The sequence below is a fragment of the Pleurodeles waltl genome, chromosome 5 (assembly GCF_031143425.1).
Source record: "Pleurodeles waltl isolate 20211129_DDA chromosome 5, aPleWal1.hap1.20221129, whole genome shotgun sequence".
In the NCBI taxonomy this organism is placed as follows: domain Eukaryota; kingdom Metazoa; phylum Chordata; class Amphibia; order Caudata; family Salamandridae; genus Pleurodeles; species Pleurodeles waltl.
Window position 1 is genome coordinate 1,793,921,892 of NC_090444.1, and position 18,600 is coordinate 1,793,940,491.

Consider the following 18,600-nt stretch of genomic DNA (forward strand, 5'->3'; position numbering starts at 1 on the left):
AAGAAATTGGAGCCGCCATCTCCGAGTTAGCTGCGGGTAAGACTCCAGGTCCTGACTGGTTCCCGGCTGAGCTCTATGGTAAGTTTTGAGATGTGCTCGCCCCGCACATGCTAGCCATGTTTGAGGAGGCAGAAAGGACTGGGGGGGTTCCCACCAGGGCTTGACCAGGCAACTATTGTAGTAATTCCCAAGACGAAGCCTCCATCGTAGAGCTGCTCGGAGTATCGACCTATCTCCCTCTTTAACACAGAGATAAATCGTTTTTCTACAGTTAAGGAGGCAGAAAGGACTGGGGGGTTCCCACCAGGGCTTGACCAGGCAACTATTGTAGTAATTCCCAAGACAAAGCCTCCATCACGGAGCTGCTCGGAGTATCGACCCATCTCACTCGTTAACACAGAGATAAAGACTTTTTCTACAGTTCTGGCAGCCAGGTTGAGAAAGGTGTTGCCCTCACTAATAAATTCGGACCAGTGTGGTTTTATGCTGAATAGGACTACTAGGCATTGTATCAGACTGCTGCACGTAGCTCTGGCTAACCAATCCCTCTTGGCCCCCCCACTGGCACTCCTTGTGGATTTCGAGAAGGCGTTCGATACGGTGGATTGGTCCTATCTCCGGGGGGTGCTGGAGAGGGCTGTGTTCGGCCTGTGATTTCGGGTGTTGGTGAAGCTCCTCTACTCTAACCCTACAGACCGAGTGCAGGTGAACGGGGTGGTGTCGGATTTGTTCCCCTTCCGGAGGGTCACTCGTCAGGGCTGCCCTCTCTCTCCGCTTTTATTCGCACTGGCGATGAAGTTGTTGGCGAGGCTGATAAGGGAGGATCCCTTGATTGATGGGTGGGCCTGGCCCTCTGGGCAGGAAGATTGCATTGTGCTGTACGCAGAAGATGTACTGGTGTTTTTAGCAGACCCAGCTAGTAGCGGGCTGTGGGTGTTGCAACTCTTAGGCCTGTTCGCGGAGGCGTCGGGTCTAGTAGTAAATCCTGGTAAGTCTCTCCTCGTCCCGCTGAGCCCGGCCAGGGATAGCTATGATTGGCAGCAGGATATCCCCCTCCACTTAATAGCTTCCGGTACCTTGGGATACATGTAGCACTCTTGCCTGAGTTGGCGTGGTTCCTCAATGTGACACCCTTGACTCGGAGAGTCAAGGAGGACCTCAAGCGCTGGCCGTCGCTCCCCCTCAACATTCTGGGATGAATTGCACTATATAAAATGATGGTGCTTCCTCAGCTCCTCTACGTGCTTCAAACTTTTCCGCACCATATTCCTAGGAAGTGGTTTAGCGAGATGGAGGCGGTGGCGCGTCGGATCTTATGGCATGGTTCGCCCCCCGGCTAGCGCTCCGTACCTATCAGGGGGATGTTTATGAAGGGAGATTGGGAATATCCAACCTCTATCTATACTACTTAGCTATGCATTTATTGGTCATCCACGACTGGTTGGGAGGGGGCTGGTCGGATCCAGCGTATCAGCTAGAACTCTTGACGATGGGCTTCTCTGGCTTGCTTGGGAGGTTGTACGGTGACCCCCTACCGGGTAATGCTCCGGAAATGACTCAGTGGTGTTGGCGGAGTGGAGGGCTGCGCAGCGAACAACGGGGTGGTCTCAGCGCTTGGGTGATATTTGGAATGGCTCTCGTATGAGATCATTTCAGGAGCTCCAGGAGCAATTTGAGCTGCATAAGTCCCAATTTCACAAGTATCTGCAGCTTAGGCACGCATTGCAGGCACATTTTCAGACAGGGACAGAACTCCCTGAATTCAGCACCTTAGAGGCCAAAACTATGATGGGCGCCCTGGGCAGAGGGGGAGTGTCACGCATCTACCGCTCATTGGTTAGTAACACCACCCAAACACTTGGCAAGCTCCGAGAGCGATGGGAGCAGTGGGTAGGCCAGATCGACGATGGAGACTGGAGGGAAGCATTGATGGCCCCACAGTCTCTAATTACGACCTCCCGACTCCGAGTGGTACAGGTATACTTTCTTCACACGGCATACCTCACACCTGACAAGTTGAATAGAGCGGGCCTGCGGCCCCAGGCGGACTGTCCTCATTGTGCAAGCCCCAACGCAGACTTCTTACATATGGTATGGACTTGCCCCCAGATAACCTGTTACTGGAGGGCGGTGCTCAGAGAGATCTTGAGAGTTATACAGGTGGAAGTCAAAGTGGTTCCACTAATAGTTCTCCTATGGGTGCTCAACGGGGTGGGTTCCAGCAGAGCACATCGGGCATTCATGGGGTGGTCTGCTTGGTGGCCAAAAGAGACATTGCAGCGAACTGGAAGGCTGAGGCCGCTCCCGCAATCTTAAAATGGCATCAGGGGGTGGACTGGTGTGCTCAGCAGGAGAAAGTGGTGTATGAAGCACGAGGGTGCCCAGCCATATACACAAAGGTGTGGGGGAGTTGGGATGGGGCAAGAAGCCTAGTTTCACCATAAGGGGATGTGTGCAATCTGACAAGTGTAGTGTAGTGCTAAATAGAGAATTACTCTTCTTGCATAATTTCTCTAAATCACACTGAAGTTTTAGGTAATTCCGCATGATTACCCTAAACGTAATTATACATGTAATGCCCACCCCAATTTATTACGTTGATGGGGTAACCCCCCACCCGATTAGTAACACAATTATGGACAAAAACAATGGTAGCCTAAGGGATATTGTGGAGATTGAGGACTGTCTGAGGGAACTAGAAGTAACCTAGAATGTCAGTGATTCATGTATGAGCAGCAACTTCAGGTACATCAATCTGAGGAGGCACTCCAGTAGCAGCAGCATCAAGACACTAAGGCCCACAAGAGATTCAGAGAGCTACAAGGGAGGAGAAAGCTCATAGGATTTAAGGTTAAAACAGGAGCTCCACCTCAGGATGAGCAAGAATATATAGAGCTCTGAAATTGAGCTGGAGCCTCAGGGAACTGACACTGAGCATAAACCTTTGGATCCTGAGAGTAAAGCAAAGTCTATGGGCGTCAACTGAGCACAACTCATGGTGGGAACGCAAGGGCCTGAAGAATCCTTTGGATTTTGGGGGTGAAAGGAGGATTTCTAGAGCGCTCACTGAGCCTGAAGACCCAGTCTTAGAGGAGTATTTGGGCTCAATGTATACAGGGCTCTCAGGGAACTTCATGGGGAACTGTGTCCTTGCTGCCCTGAAGGGTGGCCAGAGCTTGCAGGTAAAAGTAAGCAATAGCCACAGATTCTAATGGAGAGCAGGGATATGTGGGCATTTGGAAGCGAGCAAAAGCCTCCGGCGTCATCAATACGAGCAGGAGCCTCAAAGAGTGTAAACAGGAGCAGGGGGATTTTAGGGTTGTGAGGGTGAGTGAGTAGGTAAAGAGACAAATGATGGTAGGCAAGAGCCTAAAACAATTACGTAAGTAGGACATACATCTCCTGGAGGGATATAAGTCTTCATACCTGAGGTCTACGGTCTTGTAGGGACCTGGTGATCACATACAAGCAAGGACGACTAAGGATGATCTGGGGGTGAGCATGGCTCCAATCATAGACCTGAAGATGAGTATTCAAAGTGTTTCAGCTTCAGTGCAATATTAGTGTTTCTAATATTGACCAATGTGCCTTGCCCTTCAAGCTTTTCAAAATGCTTAACTTAAAACAATTTTCTTTCACAATTAGCCCCTTGCTACAGATCAAGCAAGGTTATGCAAAAGGCTTTCATGTTTTTGGGTCTGGGGCAGTATTTGGTCCCAATTTGACCATGCGTGACTCTAAGTAGTAAAGATTCAGATCCTGTCACGCCAACTGTGCTCGGATGAGAATGTTCTCACCCTACCATCAGTAGTGATTTGCCTTGCTCAGGATGAACTCCAACTCAAACACTAAGTGGCACGTAGTGTCACACCAGCTATCACAAGATGCATTCCACAGTATAGCGCCATCACAGAGAGACTGGAAGTAGGGCACATTTACAGGAGACAAACCTATAACCCCGTCATTACACCAAAGCTAGGCTGAGTGCGATCATTAGACACACAGGTAATCACAGGGAAACATTTTTGCCACAGGTTTCTTGTCACTGCCACCTCAATACACTTTTTCTATTTTAATTTGGAGGGGTAGTTTTTGCAGATGGGCATGTTTCCCTTTTTGAATGGGAGATATATCACTGTCAATGGTATTTCCCATTTTCCACTTTCATACAAATATCACCTCATCTAAAACAAAGCCCCATGTGTTCTGAAATAGCATTCTACACAGGGCCAGCCTTTTCCATAGATTCCTTCACTATCACCCTCGAACAGTGCACCTCCTCTCTTCATAGCCCCTCTCTCACAAGCATTTCATTTGTTTTATAGTGGCACTCATATCAGTGCAGGGTGCCAGAGCACGTTACCTCCCACACACTTTAGACAGAGACAGTGAAGCATACGTGTGTAACTCAGGCTATAGGAAATTTTACATAAAACAAGACTACAAGATGTAGGAATCACGTTATCCATACTAGTAGGCAGTATATTTTTTAAGTGTTGAGTCTGGAGAAGCACAACTCAGGATTTAAAAGGTACAATAGCAGTTGGTGTTGGCTTTACTAATAAGCAGTGGCAGCTGGTGAGATTTGAATGTGGTGGGGCGTAAAAGTTCATCATGAGTGACCTGTCGCGATGGAGCGTAGCGAGTGCGCCGGCCTGTCACATGAGAATTTTTTTTTAAAAGAGTGGAAAAATTGTGCATTTTTAAGTAAATCTGAGAACGCAAGAAGGTAAAAAAGACAATTGTGAAAGTGTAGTTCTGTCATGAACAGAAAGATTTCATATGATAATGATGGAGGTAGCTGCTTATTCACTATAACCAAACCACAGAACTTCATAGCAGACTTTCAGATAACAATGCTGAGTGCCACACAGATTTCCTTATTTACTGTTATATATTTTATTTATAGTGAAATCTACTGAGGAAATACAAGTTACTGTGATTTGTCAGACTGGACACAACGAGACAAGGAATAAACATTGATAGTCAGTAGGACACCCTACAAGGCCCTGTACTTCTCATTGGGGGGATGAAGAAATATGATCACATCATGATGCCAAAACTCCATTAGCTCCTCTTACTTGTCCACCACATCATCAAAAACAGTTGTACCACTTACAAACATTGCAAATGATGCAGCTGTTGTTCATGAAGTAGTGCTGGTGGCCCAGCAAAGCCATCATGACCTGCTGCAGTTGACAGGCAGAACAAGGTTATAAAAAATTAAGCTGTACTTTGGACATGATAGCAATAGAAATGAAGGCTGTATGAACCCACACAACTTAGTGAGAGGTGCAGCTAAAACATAAAATGTAAATGTTAGACAGACTGAAGTCCGGCATAGACCAGTGATTTCAGTGACTCAGATATGTGTACAGTAAATCAGGAGCAACTGAGCAGGTCACACACCACCCGCATCCAAGAAATGTTAGGATTAACAGTACATATTGTTTACTTTTTGTATAGCTTTAATAGCTGTAAACTTCTCAATGACTTGAATATTAAAGTCTGGGATTCTCTTAGCAAGGTGTCTCTCTATAGAGAGCACTGCTAAAATATTTAGGCCCTCATTACAACCCTGCGGTCAGTGTTAAAGCGGCGGTAATACCGCCAACAGGCCGGCAGAAAAAATTGAATCATGACCATGGTGGAAACCGCCAACATAGACAGCCACTTTAACACTCCGACCGCCACGGCGGTAGAAACAAACACCGCGGCGGTCACCCCAAACAGACAGGCAGAGGACAAATTACCGCACACCGTATCACAACAGGCCTATCCGCCACCTTTTCCGGGGTGGAACCAACGCTATCAAAAGCACGGCGAAAACAGTACACAGAAGGGAAACCACTCATCTCGACACACACGAGGAACCAGGACACCATGGAGCCCGAACTACACGTACAGCCAATGCTGGGACAGATGCCGTCGACAACCACGGTGAGCACTGCACCTACAACACAGGGGAGGGGGGAGGGAAAAGAGAGTGACACACACACGCAACACGCAATACCCCCACCCCCACCCTCACCCACAACAACATACACACAAATACATGCAGCAACATTACATATACACCCCCCCCCCCGGAAGAACGCAAGGACAACATTAAATGATTGTAACGATTGTAATCATGAAAAATCAGGTTGTGAAAGTTCAAGATTCAGTATATACAAATATGTACACCAACTACACAAGTCCGGATAGTGGACCAATCATTGCCCATGGGCCAGTGGTCCCAAAATGCATGGGCAAAGCCCACACAAGATACCTGACTCGAAATGGAGAGAACACTGCTGGGGCATCAGATCGGAAATAAACAGGCACCTCAGGGGGAAGGTAAGGGAGGGCACCTCAGCCGGATGAACGCACAATGCCACTGCTGCACGAGGGGGCTCCATGCCCACTGCTTTATCCTGGGGAGTGCAAAGCCGCAGTCTCTCCAGTGGGTGGTTTGCCCACTGCTTTACCCTGGGGAGTGCAAAGCCACAGTCTCTCAAGTGGATAACAGTCTCCACTGGTGCCCAGAGTGCTTCATCCTGCCAAGGACTGAGGTAGTGGATGTCATTCTCCACTGGTTCTGGAGGGGGTCTGGTGCCCAGAGTGCTTCATCCTGCCAAGGACTGAGGTAGTGGATGTCATTCTCCACTGGTTCTGGAGGGGGCCTGGTGCCCAGAGTGATTCATCCTGCCAAGGACTGAGGTAGTGGATGTCATTCTCTACTGGTTCTGGAGGGGCCCTGGTGCCCAGAGTGCTCCACATGCAGTGTGGCCAGCTCCAATCCCTCACCTGGGTGTGTGTGCCACGAGATTGCCTAGGAACAGGTAGCATGATACGCCATGGAGGCAGAGACATACACCACACTGCTGCAGCTTCGCCTTCCACCTGCAGGTGCAAACAGTGATGGAAGTCATGCATCATGGAAGCTGGGCAGGGTCCGGGAAGTCTCCTCCAGCCTCAGATGAATGACCACTGGGGATGGTAGCCATGTCAGCGGTGGTGCCACTGTCCGAGCACATCGCGGGGCTGGTGGCGGTGCTTGCGGCGGTGTCTGTAGCGGTGGTGCTGGCGGTGGTGCATGGGTCAGCACCTGTTGAGGGACACAGCAGGACGTCTCCTGCAGCCTTGGACGGCTGCCCACTGGGGAAGATGCTGGGGACTGTCGCTGAGGCTGCAGATGTGTCGGTGGCGGTGCAGGTGGCGGTGCTGGTGGTGGTGCTGGTGGCGTGGCAGCTTGAGGTGTTCGCCGCCGTACAGGTTGGTGTAGTCGTGGGCAGAAGGGGTGACACTACTCCCTCAGTCGGTGCCACCGTGCCCTGCCCTCACCTGCTCTTCTGCTTTTGTCCCTTCTGCTCCTTTGATGGTGCCGCAGGTGTCTTGCCACTATCCCCTTTTGTTTTGGCAGAGCCCTTGGTGGCTGGTAGGTGCGGCTTCCCCCTCCAGGATGTGGGCACCTTCTTCAATTTGTCAGGTGGCGGAATGTCCTTGCCCTCGCTACATGGCACACTGGCAGTCCTGATGGGTGGCGCACTCGATGACACCGCAGTTGCTGGCACCACTGTGCCTGGGGATTTCGTGGCTGAGGTGCTGGGCTGGGACCTGGAAAGCCTGGCCCTAGGGGAAGGACGGGGGGAGGTGAAGGGAAGAGGTCAAGGTTTGCCAGGAAACGTTTTTTAGACACACTGGGACGGGAAGATGGAGTGGGTTTGGGAGTGGAGGAAGAGGTAGTGGCTGTAGGAGGTGTACGTTTGCTGAATTTAGGTGAAGGTGCATGGGCTGGAGGCTGTTGTGAGGTGGATGGCTGTTTGGTGGGTGTGTGCCTGCGTTTGTGTACTTTGGGAGGAGGGCTCACAGATACACTGGGAGAGGACACTGGGGATGTGTGCATGGTAGTGGGGGTGGTGATTGCACGTGAGCGGTGTGTGGTGATGGAGGTAGTGGCTGAGGATGTAGTGCATGCATGTGTGAGTGGAGACAAGACTGGGAGGAAGGAGGAGGATGATCAGGAGGGGGACACAGTGGAGTCAGTGGATGTTGCTGTGTCTGCATGGAGATGGTGCTTGTGTGAGTGCTTGTGGGATGTGTTGTGCTTATGTTGGCCATGTCCACTCTTGTGTGTTGATGAGTGTGCATGCTGGTGTGCTTGGGATAGGCTGAGGTACAGGGAATTGGGTCGGGGTGGAGGAAGTTGGAGGGGGAGGCTGGACACAGGGACAATGGCTGCCATCAGTGCTGAGGCCAGAGCCTGAAATGCTCTCTGTTGGGCCGCCTGCCCAGAATGAATGCCCTCCAGGTATGCATTTGTTTGTCGCAAATGCCTCTCAACACACTGGATGGCATTCAAAATGGTAGATTGCCCAACAGTGAGGGATCTCAGGAGGTCAATAGCCTCCTCACTGAGGGCAGCAGGGCTGACTGGGGCAGGGCCTGAGGTGCCTGGGGCAAAGGAGATGCCCACCCTCCTGAGTGAACGGGCACGGGACACACGGTGAGGGGCTGCTGGGAGGGCGGTGCTGGTAGGGTTGGTGGCGGCTGTACCTGTTGATGCGGAGGGCACAGAGGTGCCTGCCACCGCAAGGGATCTCCCATCAGAGGAGGAGTCGCTGTCACTGGTGTATGCTACTGTCCCCGTCATTGAGCTCCCCTCGCCCTCCGTCCCACTGGTGGCTTCAGTCTCCGTTGCTTCACCCTCCAGGGCCATGTGGGATGCAGCTCCCTCCTGCTCCGGTGCCACAGCTCCTCCGCCAGGTTATGCTATTGCACACAAGAACAGGGAGACAAAACAAAAAGAGTGGGAAAGACAGAAGAAAAACATGTTCAGTGCATGCAACACCACTACCATTGGCGGACACAACACACTGGGAGCAGCTCTCTGCACTACGCCATGCACTAACAGTTCCTAGCAAATTCACATGCCCATGGGTAAAAGGCCTAAGCCCAATTGCTGCACACCTGGAAGTCACAGGAGCCTGACTAGGTGTAGATGGCTCTTACCACTAGTGGGGTTGGGATGCCACAGTGCCTGCCTCACAAGGGACCTTGCCTACCAAGTTCGCCCAGGCCTCGGGGAACCCACTGCCCACCTCCTCCACCTAGACACCTTGTAATGCGTGCAGTCAGCTGAATGAGAGTGTACTCACCCCCGTGTGGCTGCTGTGATGCCCTCAAGCGCCCATCCAACTCCAGAAAGGCCACCACCAGGATCCGGTACATCAGGGGGGTCATGGTGCGACGGGCACCCCTTCCACGTTGGGAGGCCATCGCCAGCTGGGCCTCCGCTGTCTTCTTGCTCCAGCGGCGCAGGTCCTCCCATCTTTTACGGCAGTGGGTGCTCCATCTGTGGTAGACCCCCAGGATCCGGACGTCCTTGGCGATGGCACGCCAAATACCCTTCTTCTGGTGGGTGCTGACCTAGAGGAATGGTACAGGAGGGAAGGAAATTACTCACCTGTCCAGACCGTCCTACTCATTGCCCACCAGTTCCCACCCATGCCCTAAAGCACATACACTAACCATCCGCACATGCAGGCCAAAGCCCCCCCCAATGTATCTTCCATCCACACCACTCAAAACAGGCATTGCCCACGCAGCATGCTCACAGTGTACTCACCTGTTTGTCTGGAGGACTGTACAGCTGCGTGTCCTGGGGGAGGACCCCATCCACTAGTTTCTCCAACTCCTACGAAGTGAAGGCAGGGGTTCTTCCCTAGACACTGTAGCCATCGTCGCTTCCAGACACAGGTCACAGCAGCACTTGCAGTGTAGGTCCTCTCCTGTTGAAGTTCAGGTATCAAGTGAGTGACAAGACAGAAAATGGCGGTCACGTCCGCGAAGGTGTGTACCGTCACTGCCGACGTACATCGTCATTGGCTCCTGGGACCCATAGGGCCCAATGTTAACCAATGCAGAATTGCGCTGCGGTCTTCGACTGCCCACCGTGACGGTGTACAACGCCAGCGCAGTTACCTCATTTCCCCTTGTCCCACCTTACAGGTCAGGCAGCCGCCATTTCAGGGGACCACATGGGATGGATAAAATCTGCGTCACACCTATCTAGGCCGGGAATACAGACAGATACCGGCACATTGCGAATTACCAACGTTTCTGCAAATAACACATTGTGATACCTCAGTGTTGGATGACTCTCTGCTCGCTGTTCTCCTCCATTGGGCACTTCTGCTGGGGCAGGTGATGAGATGGCGGCATCCTCCGGTGTACAGACCCCTGTTGGACCTGTTGACAATGGAAGAGAGACACATCATTATCACATACAGACTTGATTGTGCAACAATCATGGAACTGTGTGCCCAGCTGGAGCCAGACCTGATTTCAGCTATCCGCCATCCCACAGGAATCCCCCCTCTAGTGCAGGTTCTGTCTGTACTCCATTTCCTGGCCAGTGGGTCTTTTCAAACAACAGTGGCCATGGCATCAGGGATGTCCCAGCCAATGTTCTCTAACGTGTTGTCCAGAGTGCTATCTGCCCTGCTGAAACACATGTGCAGCTGCATCGTTTTCCCTCAGGTGGAGGATTTGCCCACAGTGAAAGGTGACTTCTATGCCCTGGGACATATCCCCAACATCATTGGTGCAATTGATGGGACATATGTGGCATTTGTTTCCCCCCACCCCCGCAAGAATGAACAGGTGCACAGAAACCGGAAACGCTACCATTCGATGAATGTGCAGATGGTGTGTTTGGCAGACCAGTACATCTCCCATGTGAATGCCAAGTATCTTGGCTCAGTGCATGATGCTTACATTTTGAGGAATAGCAGCATCCCTTATGTGATGGGGCAACTTCAGAGGCACCGTGTGTGGCTAATAGGTGAGGCCAAGGTCCCAACACAGTTGACATAGGTGTCTGGGTATGGGGTTGTCCCTAAGGGTGAGTGTGTGTCTAACAGTTGTCCCTCAACATTTGCAGGTGACTCTGGTTACCCCGACCTGTCTTGGCTACTGACCCCAGTGAGGAATCCCAGGACAAGGGCAGATGAACGCTACAATGAGACACATGGGCGAACTAGGAGGATAATAGAACGCAGCTTCGGCCTCCTGAAGGCCAGATTCCGGTGCCTCCATCTGACAGGTGGCTCCCTATACTACTCACCTAAGAAGGTGTGCCAGTAAACGTGGCCTGCTGTGTGCTGCACAACCTGGCTTTGTGATGCCAGGTGCCTTTTCTGCAGGAGGATGGGCCAGATGGTGGTCTTGTGGCAGCTGTGGACAGTGAAGAAGAGGAGGCAGAAGAAGAAGATGTCGACAACAGAAACCACATCATCATGCAATACTTCCTTTGAGACGCAGGTACGAAGATGTAACTGCTTCCCACATCTCATACTTATGTTGGAGCTAGCATAAGTCTGTCATTTTCACTCAGTGTATGGACCCTGACTTGATACTTTGGCTTTCCATTTCACAGATCTGGGTCCCACTTTGTGCCCTCTGCTATGTTTACTGCTGGCCTACAGCTGTGTTACATTGGTATGTGAACAAGTACATTGACATTGCTATATTCCAGAGATATTGCAATTACACATTTGTGAATGCACAGACTGACTCCAGATTGTTTTGTGATTCAAGTGTGTTTATTTCTGTGCAAATAAGTGGAGGGGGTTGTAAAATGGGCTGGGGTAATGGTGGAGGAATGTCCATGGTAGAGTCCAGTCTATTTGTTTCACAGGTGCATTGTCCAATGGGGCATAGGAAGTGGCGCAAAGGCGGTTTAAGGTGGACAGGGTGACAAAGTGGGACAGGAGGGTGACATTCAGGAGGGTCCTATTTCCTGGCGGGGGTCTTGGCAACAGTGTTTCCTCAATCATGGTATTTCTCAGGAATGTCTTGATTTGGTTTAAAGTTGAAAATCATTGTTCCGACTGCTGTTGTCATAGGAGTGGTAATGACAATTTTTAGTAAAGCCACAATCTCTATAAATGTTTTGTCCATATTAAGTTTCTGAATTAAGTTGAGCAAAGAAATGGCACTGGTGGCCTCCCAATACACATGCACTGAGTACAGTAGTTAGCTCAGTTCTAAGGTCCTCTTTGTTGAGCATAGGATAAGCTTCCACAGCCTCATTCAGTGCTTGCTCAGGGAAGGAACAATCATAGTTTGCAAAATGATCACTTAGTAGTAATGTGGCACTCACGAAATGCTTTGTAAAAGAAAAACATTACTTTGCACGCACTACTATCGTGTCACATATCTCCTTTGCAATTTGGACCAGACCGCTGATGTTTCGCCTGCGGTTTGAGAAAGTAGTGTGGTTTGGCAGCCTGCTGTCTAAACTGTCAATCCCTTCTCTGACTTTGTTCATGATGGTGACAAACTGACTAGTAGCTCTTTGCACAAAGACAGTATCTATTTCATGTTTTTGTTACTGGTTGTAGAGTATGTCCACATGAGGCATTATTTCATGAAGTAAAAACATAATAAACTGAAACTCTCTGTCTTGTAGTGTTCTAGCAAAGCCACAGGCCTCATTCCGACTTTTGGATTCAAAATCAGCACTGGCTTCTTTGATGTCGAAACACTTCTCAAGATCAATGCTATACTGGAATATTAGGTTGATTGTACGCATGTGAAGGTTCCAGCGAGTCGGGAAACCTCTTTTGGGGGGAACGTGAGAAGAATGCTGCCATGCCTCCTGCACCCCAAAAGAAAATGTGTGCCTCAGAGATCTTTGCTAGTTCTGGTTGCATAATAAGGTTAAGCTAGTGGACCTAACAGTGCACATAATGGGCATTAGGGTGCACATCTCTAATTCTTTTTTAAGCCACCAAAGATTCCACTCATTACTGAAGCACCATCATAGCTGTGTGCAATATGTTTTTGTTTTTGAGGCGGCTCTGGAAAAATCAAGTTCAGTTCGTGTGAATCATTATGTTTCCAGGCTGCAGCTGAATTGGAAAAGAAGTGTGTTCGTTCATCCGTCACAACACACACACCAACATGGCTCGAAATAACGATGTATATTTCAAGCCTATGTCTCATCATAGTCTATGAGACTACACAGGTTTGAAACATGCCTTGTTTTCAAGCGAAGTTGGCTGGTGTTGTGACAGACAAAACAAACACACTACTACACACTTTTCCGATTCGGCTGCGGCCTGGAAAGGGAAACAACATAATATGCTACTTTTTGTGAGTTGTGACATTAGAGCCTCCCATTCGGAACTTGCCACGGTGCTGCCCTGGACCTAAAACTGCCAAAACCTTAGCAACACAACAACTATGTGCCACTACTTACTTTTGTTTCTTTTCAAAGTCCACACTGAGGGGCTGACGCCAGGGAAATCTTCGGCTTGCTTGCTCGGTTAAAATCAAATGCGCACACACCACAGCACCATGAGGACTCGACCACACAGCTCAACTCATAGAGCAAGGTGTGATCTCCTCCTCCTCCTGGACCACTGAGCAGCCCCACCCTGCCCCAGGCAGCAACAACACCAGAGATGCCCAATCACTGCATGGCTTCATGATAAGTCATACAGTGATTGGTCATGTTCCGTTGAGAGGCAGCAGAGCCTCCCACCCCATGTGCACAACCTGCACTAGAAGGCCTAGGCTAGGCTTGCAACTGCGTTAGCCAATCCTGATGTGGGTTCCATGCTGTTACACAGCATGAGATCTGCACCTGCGTTGGTGTAAGCAGCCTAATTCACCCCTCATCAGTAGACTGGGGGTTGCAGCTTTGAGCAACCCCACACTCACTAATGAGCAAGTGAAGAGAAGCCTTTAGTGCGCATGTCAGGCTGGCCGGAGAAAGGCAGCCGTCCCACCAGGCATGCGCACTACTAGGCTCTGCCGTCTGCCACTGACAACACTATTATTTCATAGTCAGACTGATGTGACTCCTCATGCCTAGTCAGTCAGTCAATTTAATTAGGCCCAGCCCCCACCCCCTTCACAGCTAAACTGAACCGCCCACGGCAGCAAAGGGTAAGTGTAACTGCCAGAGGCAGGCGGGCGGACACAAAAACAAAAGAATATGTGCGCGGGTGTGTACTGTGTTTTCACACATAACAGGGAGACAAAGGAAGCGCCGAAGGGGCAAAAATATCAACGGGGCAACGCCCCAACACCTAAGGCAGAAACCGCCCCTGCTAATAAGAATGTATTTTTACCCAAATCCTTTTTTAGCAACATTAGGATAATGAAGGATGGGGAAAAACATAACATTACACAAGGAACTCTGCAGCAGGTAGTTTTAAATTTGCGTTATTTTTAAAAACAGCCCCTCAGGTCAGCGCCAGGTGCGGCTACACCAGTCGCACCACTCTAAAGCCAGCCCTGATCCTGCGTCACAGGGTCCACGCGTGTGATGCCTTTTCCCCCTTTTAATATACAGGGGTTCAACTACATTGACTCTAATACAAAGTTCAGCTTAATAAGACACATGCACTCAGTTTAGAGGGTGAGCTTGTGGCTTTTTCAGATTGCTCAGCCTGCTCCAGGGACCAAACTAAGAATAAGGAAGCGGGAGATAAAACAAATTAAAAGCATTTGTCATCCATGAAAGGCTCTTTCCAAGGTCTGGTGTAGAGACTCTTCCTGTAAGAATGTAAGAATGCATCCCCTCTCCAGTCGCTATCATTGCAACGGATTTTAAAGTGAACCCCGAATCATAGACTAGAGGCCAGATCTGCATTCCCAACCACTCTTTCTAAGCATGCTGGGAAGTGTAATACCGTACTTTTAATACGGCAAGTGGTACTACAAACATGCCAATGGAGGGACTTGCAGCCTGACCCAGGTTTCACCCAAAAGCCAGGGTACACTGTGAATTGGAAACCCAAACGTAAAATCTCTACAAGTCCCAAGATGCAAAGTGTTGTTAAATGACGAGCCAGTACTCATGGCCTGGTAACAGTTTGCAGAAGGGGTGCATTGTCTTTCCTTAGGAACGATTAAAGATCTGGTAATGATAGCCAAGCGTCTCACCATGAACGACAGGGGGGCGATGCTGTACCTGGTCTACTCTCTCGAGTGAATGATACATTTATGCAGATAATACATTCATTCACTGTGCAAGCGTTTAGCAACAGATCCATTAGCCAGCATTGCCTCCTAGCTCATTGCAGGAGATCGACATTTTGACAGCGTCAATAACTTCCTTTCTAATTAGAGTAATTATACTCTGTTGGCATTCTGGCGGGATTAATCACAGGCTTCTCATTTATTCCACGTGCATCAAAAGCGGCCCCCTAAGAAAGCAGTTTAGGAGCCACGTTTAACCACATGCGGCTGTGTTTGCCAAAGAGTGGTTTAATGCTTGATGTTTCCTCAGCCATCTTCCTTGTGCTCAGACTACAAAAGCTCTTTTAATGTAATGTAATTTCATTTTTAAAGTTAATTAACTCAGTTAGCAGAGTCTTCTAGAATACCAGCTCCTGTGGGTCTCTTGAAGAGATGTCTTGAGACATGCGATAATGAGCTGCTGACACATATTACTGGGATTTGATTTTGTATGTGAAAAAGTAACGCAAAAGCAGAGCAAGATACAAAGCCACTTTGTGGTCCCAAAGAGTGCGATTTGCAAAATCACCGGATTGTTGTCTATTTAACCTATTTTGCAATTTAGAAAAACGAATTGCCAGTCTCAGTGAGTTGTATTAATAAACCTTTTAAAATTTACCAATTCCTCAAAGCAGCTGGTAGTCTCTTTGCAAAGATGGCCCATCCTCCATGCTTTTGCATCAGGCAGCTGTGGAAGGAGTATGTAATGGTCCAGGGGATCACTGGCTGGTCCAGCAGTGTGTTCACAAACAGGAAACATTTTTTAAGTGTTTTTGTTTTTTTAATTTACATTTTTTTTAAAGCTGTTTTAAGCAGCTAAATAGGTGAAAATGCATTGGAAGGTTGCACAGAAGTCATTTGAGGAACATGAGGTGCTTTAAAAAAATGTTTCTGGATTTGGGTTTGAAACAGGGTCATGAGGAGTCTCCTGTTCCATGTAGGCTACTATCCTTACCTTTGCAGTCAATAACAAGGGCCACAAATAGTAACGTATCTATTTAGTATTAATTAAGGAGGTCACAGGTGTTGTGCACATGGCTTCCTTGAGAGAATGAAAGACTTCTTTGAAGTCAGCTCAGTTAAGGGGGCAACAATGGTGCCATACCCTTAATACATCTTCTGTAACAGCCAGTGAGGCCTAGGAAGGCTTTCACTTCAGTTTGGGTTTTAGGCGGTTGCCAGACCATGATTGTTTCAATCTTGGCCTAGAGGGGCTGTACCTTGCCACCACCTACCAGGTGTCCCAAATACACCATAAAACCCTGACCAATCTGGCACTTGCTGGCCTTTATTGTCAGGCCTGTCTCCTGTCTGCTGCAGAGCATGAGGCACCTCTTGGAGGTGATGCAGGTGTTCCACCCAGATAGCACTTTAGACAGCAATGTCATCTATGCAGGCGGCACAGAAAGTCTCTTCACCAGCCAGCACGCTGGTAGCAAACTGTTGGAAAGTAGCAGGGGTATTCTTGAAGCCAAAGGGCATCACCCGGAATTGGTAATGACCCTCAGGGGTGGAGAATGCTGATCTCTCTTTTGCTCCCTCAGTCAAGGCGATCTGCCAGTACCCTGATGTTAAATCAAAAGTACTGAGGAATTTGGCAGCTCCTAGCCTGTCAATCAGCTCATCAGCTCTGAGGATGTATGCATCAGTCGTGGTGACGGAACTGAGGCCTCTGCAGTCCATGCAGAACTGAAGTTTGAGTTTGGCGCCTGGTGGGGCAGCTTTTGGTACCAACACCACGGGCTGGACCAGAGACTGCTAGCGGTTTCAACCACCCCTAAAGCTAGCATCCTGGAGACCACCTCCTGGATGCAGGATCTCACCCTATCTGCCAACCTGTAAATTTTGTTGTGTACAGAGGGAATGTATCCAGTGTCAATGTCATGGGCGCACAGATGTGTGAGTCCAGGGGTGAGAGAGAACAGGGAGGCAAACTGTCCCAGCAACTGGTAGCAGTCATCTTGCTGCTCTGGGGTAAGGGTTGCAGAGAGGTTGAAACCCTCCACTGACCCATCTTTTTCCCTGTAGAGAGAGGAGGTCAGGAAGAGGTTCACTCTCCTCCACACCCTCATCTGTCACAAGGAGCATAATCGCTTTGGACCTCTCAAAGTGAGGCTTGAGTCTGCTGACATGGAGCATCCTTAGCGGGTTCTGGAGATACACTAATTAAGTGGCCTCCTCCTTACGCTCCTTGATCTTGTATGGGCCAGTCCAGTGGTCCTGGAGAGCTCTGGACTCTATTAACTCCATGACCTATACTTTCTGGCCAAACTGGAACTCCACTGGAGTGTCCTTCTGGTGATATCAGTGTTTCCTTACCTCCTGGCTGGCCTCAAGTTGCTCTTGGCCTTTTCACAGACCCGGTGCATCTGGTTCCGGAGGGCCAACATGTAGCTGCCCCATCCTTGGGGGGGGTTCTTTCTCCGACCCCTCCTTGACAATACTCAGAGGTCCACGGACAGGGTGGCCATAGAGGAGTTCAACAGGACTGAACCCTACTCCTTTCTGTGGCACCTCCCTGTAGGCAAAGAGAAGGCATAGCAAGAGGAAGTCCCACTTATGCCTCCTGGTCTCAGTTAGGCCTGCAATCATGCCCTTCAAGGTCTTGTTGAACCCTTTAACTAGACCATTGGATCGGGGGTAATAGGGTGTGGTGAAATTATAAGTTACACCACACACATCCCACGCAGACTTCATGTACGCAGACATGAAGTTAGTGCCTCTGCCAGACACTATCTCCTTAGGGATCCCCATCAGAGTTCTAGTCACCACAGGTGCAGTCAAAGTCCGAGGGGTTGCCTCTGGGTAGCGTGTGGCATGGTCCACCAAGACCAGGCTGAACTGGTAGCTTAGGGCTGTGTTGGGGTCTAATGGACCAATGATATTGATGCCAACCCTTTCAAAGGGGATGCCAATGACCATGAGTGAGATCAGGGGAGCTTTCAGATTTTTCCCGAACTGCAGGAGGCTGTCTTCATTCAGGGCCAATAAAAGTGGGCAGCAAAGTTTGCAAAGGTCTTGTCTTGCCCTAAATGTCCTGCAAGGGGGATGTCATGTGCCAAACCCAGTAGGAAGGATTGGTAACACTGGGGGACCACGAGCACACATGCTTCCCTAGCACCTGGCGCATCATGCTCACTGTATAGGAGATCGTTCTCCCAGTAGAGCAGGTGGCCCCCAGAGGCTTCACCTGCTGCATGGGCTGAGGCCTGCCTCCTCAAGCCCTCAAGAGTGGAACACACTCTCTGTGCTTTGCAGAATTCCTTCCTGGTGGGCACATCATCAACCTAACAGCCAGTAAGCCCAGGTAAGTCACCTAGGGTGGCAATGTCCTCCCCAGTTGGCTCAGGGGCCTCCTTCTCAGGGACCCTGTCAACCTCTACCACAGGAACTTCAGGGACCTGTTTTCCACGCCACTTTCCCCTCTCTTTGGCAGCTGTCCGGGCTATGGTTCCAGGCTTTAAGCGCCCCTGGCCCCCTTACTGGGAGCTATGGTCATACAGACCCACTCAGGCAACCCCATCATCTCCAATGAGGCCTGAGCTCTACCTCCCTCCAGGTAATGTGCTCCAGGTCATTGCC